Consider the following 6,293-nt stretch of genomic DNA (forward strand, 5'->3'; position numbering starts at 1 on the left):
TGCATTCTTTTATTACATCTCCCCACTCCTATAATCACTTTTGTGGTATATTATCTTTTATTACTTCTCCCCACTCCTATAATCACTTTTGTGGTATATTATCTTTTATTATTTCTTCCCATTCCTATAATCACCTTTGTGGTATATTATCTTTTATTACTTCTCCCCACTCCTATAATCACATTTGTGGTATATTATCTTTTATTACTTCTCCCCACTCCTATCATCACTCCATGGTATATTATCTTGTTGAATGACATGTATTTCTTGTTTATTAAAAATTTTACTTCAAGGCCAGTTGCTCATGGTTGAATAAAAGTTTTGTGAAAGAAGTATTCTAAAACCATAAATGGAAGTCTTAATTCACATTTGAGTTGAAGCACACAAGTAGAAACTCTAGGGCTAGAATTCATTTGTCTGCCAGCAATCAAAGTGGAAGTACTTGGGTACTGAAAAAAAACTAGCTGTTCTGTGTAAAACTTGTGCTTTATATGGATCTGAATTCTGCAGCATGATAACATGCAGTGTGAAATGAAAAGGATACAATATTTTTCAATGAATGTCTTAGCAATTACATGTATATAATACTTATATAATAATACATAGCCCTTCCTACCTACTTTCTATCTAATAGAGTGTTTTGCAGACAGATTTCTTAATCTCCTTCAGGGAACATACTGTATAGTAGGTAATCTTCATCGGAAATTAATTTTGGTGTGTTTTAGCCAAAATATTGACTCTAGGGTTAAGTACTTGGTGCACTACTAAGGCTGACTAAGCATTCGCCAAAATTTTTGTGTACCTTTTTGCCTCAAAATCACAAAATTTACACCTGCCTAAATAACTTGCCATACAGTAAGCCAGATTTTAAATAAAAAAAAGTATACAGATAACTAGTACTGGAAAGTTTGTTTAAGTTACAAAATGCTATTTTAGCTCACCTGCCTCAACTCAAGGGTCATGTGATCTATTGCCATCACTTGGCATCTGTTGTTGTTGACCATCGTCATTAATAATTTTTCAAAACTCTTCTCCTCTGACACTACTGGACAAACATGGTTTGAATCATCTTGGGGTATTCTGCTTAGAACTGATATGGGGATTTTTTATCCACAGATAAACATAGCCTCTGTTACAAAATAGAACATAGTGCCTGGCAGCAAATTTTCGCATATCTTGTTAGGCTAAGCAAAACTCCAATATTGGATTAATGTGTTCAGTATGATGAAATTTATCTGTAGTCAAATTTTCGTGGAAATCCATCTAGCCATGAATGAGTTATTGCCCCTTTTTTTGGAAGTATTTTTGCTATTTTTAATTATACTACTTGCATAAATCTTCCCCTCAGAAACTATTGGACAGAATTCAAATAAAATCAATAATATTGTTCCTTAGGTATGAGAAAAAAAACATTGCCACTTATACAAAAAAAATACAACAGAGCCTCTTGTTCTAGTTGTATTAATGCAAGCACTTTCTGGACCATACTAAACTTCTTACCGATATGTTTGGGAGTAAATGTGTTCCTGCAGTTCTACATCAGTCATCCCCCAATTATTCTTAATCCAATTTTTTGACTCATCTGGCCTAAAAGGCCATGTGAGCTTTTGTAATCATTTGGGTTCTTTGTCGTCGTCTCCTGGCCCAGGGTAACTTTTCTTTAAAATCTTCTCTGAAACCACTGAATAGAATTTAATAAAACTTTGTGACAATCATCCTTGGCATGTCTACTTCAAAAATTGTATCTGTTAGGCTCCTTCGCTAATAAACATGGCTGCTGTTACTAACAAGAGGCTCCCAGGAGCTTGAATCGCTCACCGGCTGTAATTTTGCCTTTCAAGGGCAATAAATTTAACAAGGAGTTGTTCAACAATTTTGACTCATGAAGACTGTGGTAGGACTTATCATAAGGATCATTTGAAGGAGGAATTGAAGGTTTCTTTCTATCATACTTTTCAAGATATTGGCTGAAAACTAAAAAAAAATTACAAGGAGTCATCTGACAACTTTGATCCCTTCAAGACTATTGTAGGCCTTATAATAAGGATCATTTCAGCAATTGAAAGAATTTGGCTAAACCTAATGGTTTTAGAGATATGATATGCGAAAAAACTACTGCCTATCCCCAGTGTTTTATTTTTAGTAAGCGGCCATGTTTTTCTACGGATCAAAAATTCCCACATCAGTTCTCTGCAGGAGACCTCAAGGAACATTCTTACCAAGTTTGGTTCCAATTGGTCAGGTAGTAAGATTTTGGAAAGAAATAACAAATAAACGTTGAAAAAGGGTAATAACTCCAACATGGCTTAAATTGGACTACAAATATATCTCATCATGCTGAACACTTTTACCCTGTCAGAATTTGGCTAAACAAAACCGTTTTTGAGATATATGCGAAAGACTACTGTCTGACACCCCCATGTTCTATTTTTAGTAACGGCGGCCATATTTTTCGACGAATCAAAAATCCCTACATCAGTTCTATGCATAATACCCCAAGGAACATTCATACCAAGCAAGTTTGGTTCTAATTGACGACGACGGACGCCACGTTATGGCAATAGCTCACATGGCCTTCGGCCATTGAGCTGAAAATTGAATATAAGGCGTATCGCTATGTATTTTTTGTTTATATTTCAAAAACCATTACAGAAAGAAGAAATCTGAGACATGTTATGCTCTTTGGCTGGAAGAGGTCTATCTTCCTTAAAAAATTCATGAGAATTAATTGCGTTACCGATTTTGACGTTATGGCCTTTTTTGCAGTTTTTGCCTATTATTTAGAAAACGAAAGCAGATTGATGACTGAACTAAAAAATGTTCAATATTTCAATATCAATTTTAGTGTAAATTTCAGAAAAATCTGTTGGTATTTCTTGAAGTTATGGCCCTTGAAAGTGTCATTTTTACAATTTCCCTAGCTTTTGCCTGTTGTTAACAAAACAAAAGCAGATTGGTGATTAATGTAAACTGTAAAAAAATATCAAGTATTTAAAGATCTATGATTGATGCAAATTTAGGGAAAATCTGTTGATTGCATTTTTAATTAAATTTTTTTTGCACTTATAGCCTACTATTCAGTTGACATAAGTAGAATGATGGTTACTTTAATATCTGTAGCAAAAATGTTCAGTATTATGACAAAAGTCAATTGGGCAACACGCGTGTTTGATCATTTTTAGTTTTTTTTTTTTGCATGTATTTAGCTTTTTAAAGCTATTTAACCAGACGAGCGATTCAGGCTTTTGAGAGCCTCTTACTTAAGTAGGGTGAGCCAAATAGGCTATCCGATTTGTGGCTTTTACGGTCTTGACTATCCTTGCGGATCTCGCACGACCGTCCATTGCAGGGATTGTGTTAGTAGATGTATTAGTAGTTGGAGGTAGCGAACCCCAGCGTCCGGGATACCTGAACGAAGAACTCAGAGTATGTCCTACTAGCGGCAGGGTTGCTCTGTTGACGCTCTTGGCCTACTCCCAGACCCCACGTGGGTCCGAGAGCGTTTCCCTGCTCTGTTTGGGAGTACGTCAACTGAAGAGTGAATAGGCTTTCGAAATGGTACCGATATTTATATACTTCCATCCTCAAAACCTGACCCATAATTATATAAAGCGTGCAAATTAAGTACTCATCTGGACACCTGGTGTGGACATTAAGTAGTTTGTGGTTGAGATGTATGTTTTGTTTCAAGCTGAGATAGTTTACTATCATTTCTGATTGTTTAATAGAAAAGCTGCTCTGTTTTTCTTAGGATTCTTTGTCTTGCTACTTATTAGTTATTCAAGGGTCATTATTATATAATTAATAACACCAGGAACCACGAATGGTAGGCATATAAACTGTATAGAATTTATGTAGTTGATGGTGATTTATACTTTCAAATTTCTATATCTCAATCGGGAAACCATACCCATATTTTTTGGTACATACCCGTACTGTAATGTATAGGAGGTTACCCCCCACCCCCCCGGAATTTATGTAGATTGTTGCAATAAACAATCCTGCAATATGATGTCATTATTCTTTCTCTCTGCAAATGCTAATATAGGGGATCTTTCGTCAGTTTTATAGGGTACCAAATATTCATTCGACAAAGTTATGAAGCGGTAACACCAAGCATATCATCTAATCTTTTCCGTAGAAAAACATCGAAAGTTACTAATATAAATGCAACTCGGTCTCTTTAGATTTTGATCTGTTTGAAAACTAAGATATTGGTATATATGTAGGGACGATTAGCCAAACACTTTTCTCGGTTGTTTGCATATCATCTAATCTTTTCCGTAGAAAGACATCGAAAGTTACCGATATAAATGCAACTCGGTCTCTTTAGATTTTGATCTGTTTGAAAACTAAGATATTGGTATATATGTAGGGACGATTAACCAAACACTTTTCTCGGTTGTTTCACAAAAATAGATAAACCTTTGATGCAGGTTTCAAGTCCCTTACCGTAATGTTTCAAATCGACAACAGTATGTCATAAATGGTGACAGTATACATATGATTGAAATTCAAGTAGTGTCTTTGATTTGTCTGCCAGATTCCCCATTTTTATGAGGCAAACTTCATAACAACCTTATATCATAAAAAATTCCTGTAATCTTTGATGGCTTGTCATAAAACAACCCTCTACCATTTGGTGGTATATTTTACCCCGCAAATAAAGCTGAGGTATAAACATTTCAGTCTGTGTGTCAGTCTGTCTTTCCTTCTAAATTACTCTTTGGATTCTCATGAAAGTTAATGGATTGTAAGATCATAAACCGAGGTGCGCATATTGTCAAGAATTCTGGTTTCGGCTTGCTGTCCAATGAACATCACATATCTTTATTCGTACCTCCTACTTTATTACTTTCTGAATTTATCATGAAACTCTGTGGAGTGTTACTACACTGTATGGAGCTGTGCATATTATCAGAAGTTTAGTTATACAGATATCGGCTTGGGTATATTTCAGCCTTCTGTCAAACATAATAAAGTACGCAAACCTCTCTCTGAATTCTCTGAAAATGAACCCTATATGCAGTTTGATATCACTGTTTGGGGATAAGCTTATTGTTGGAATTTCGGCTTTGACTAGTTTTATAAAAGTCAGGGAGCTTTCATATAACTTATTAGACAATTAATTAAACAAGACAGAATAATGATTGTTTAGACACAGGTGTAGCTTTTTATTTTCTCTGTACCGGCAGCGACATGGTGTAGCATTTGTTCATTTTATATTATGAAAACCGGGTGTATAACTAAGGTGCTCTCTATTAATTGGATGATCTCAATAAGATAAAGGGTTCAGCTTTAGAGAGCTAGAAAAAACTATTGCCACAAAGTGAGCGATTCAGGCTCTCTAGAGCCTCTAGATTTTCTTTATCACACATGGAAGACCGGTAAATGTTTTTGACATTCTTCTAGCTTTCAGGCTTCTTTTTGTTTATAACAATGTATATCAACAAATCTCGAAACACGAGGTCTGAAAGCGTTCTATAAAGTACCTGACAATTTAAAAAATCGAATTAAGTTTTTGTAATCATTTAAAGTGATATTTTAAGTCACAAATGCTAATTATCTAAGAAATGAGTATGAGCTTTTTTGAGTCCGACAAAATCTTCATTTTTTCAGTGGAGAAGGATAAGTGCTTATCTAATATTGAGTAGATAAAGGGTTATTTTGTGAGAAAAACACGTTAATTTTAACAAGAAGTACTTCAAGTCTGATGTTGTTATCGACAATAAAAATTTATGGAATTAGGAGGAAACGTGTTGATTACCGACGACAGCCAATTCTGCACCACTCCTAGCCGATCCGTTTCAATATTTGTATAAATCTATATACTAGGCTTAATCTACCCAAATGAATTTGAAATTAATGGAGACAATTGATGCACCAGCTGCATTTGATACAGGGCGTTTGAAATCGAAACTTTATAACAAACACTATGATTTTAAACTTATTTAGTGGCAATACACCAACACATCGCGCCTGTAATTTCTACAAGGATATACTTTATGGATCAAAGGACTGTCAAATAAGACTCTTGCAATCAGAGCATGATCAACTTTTGTTGATAACATCACTAATGAACGTTTATTATCGTCATTATAATTCAATTGAACGATTGTGAAGTTTCTACCCCACAGATGAGACAACATATCTCCAGTCTTACTTAAATGCCAACCCACCAAAATTTTACGCACTGGAAATCAAAATGAGACGGGTGTCGCTGACAGAATAGACCATGCTTACCCTTCCGGAGCTCCTGATATCACTCCATTTTTTTTTTTAGCGAGTTCATG

This window comes from Perna viridis, chromosome 1 (genome assembly GCF_037379345.1).
Source record: "Perna viridis isolate PV_CMFRI_1.1 ecotype Kerala chromosome 1, ASM3737934v1, whole genome shotgun sequence".
NCBI lineage: Eukaryota > Metazoa > Mollusca > Bivalvia > Mytilida > Mytilidae > Perna > Perna viridis.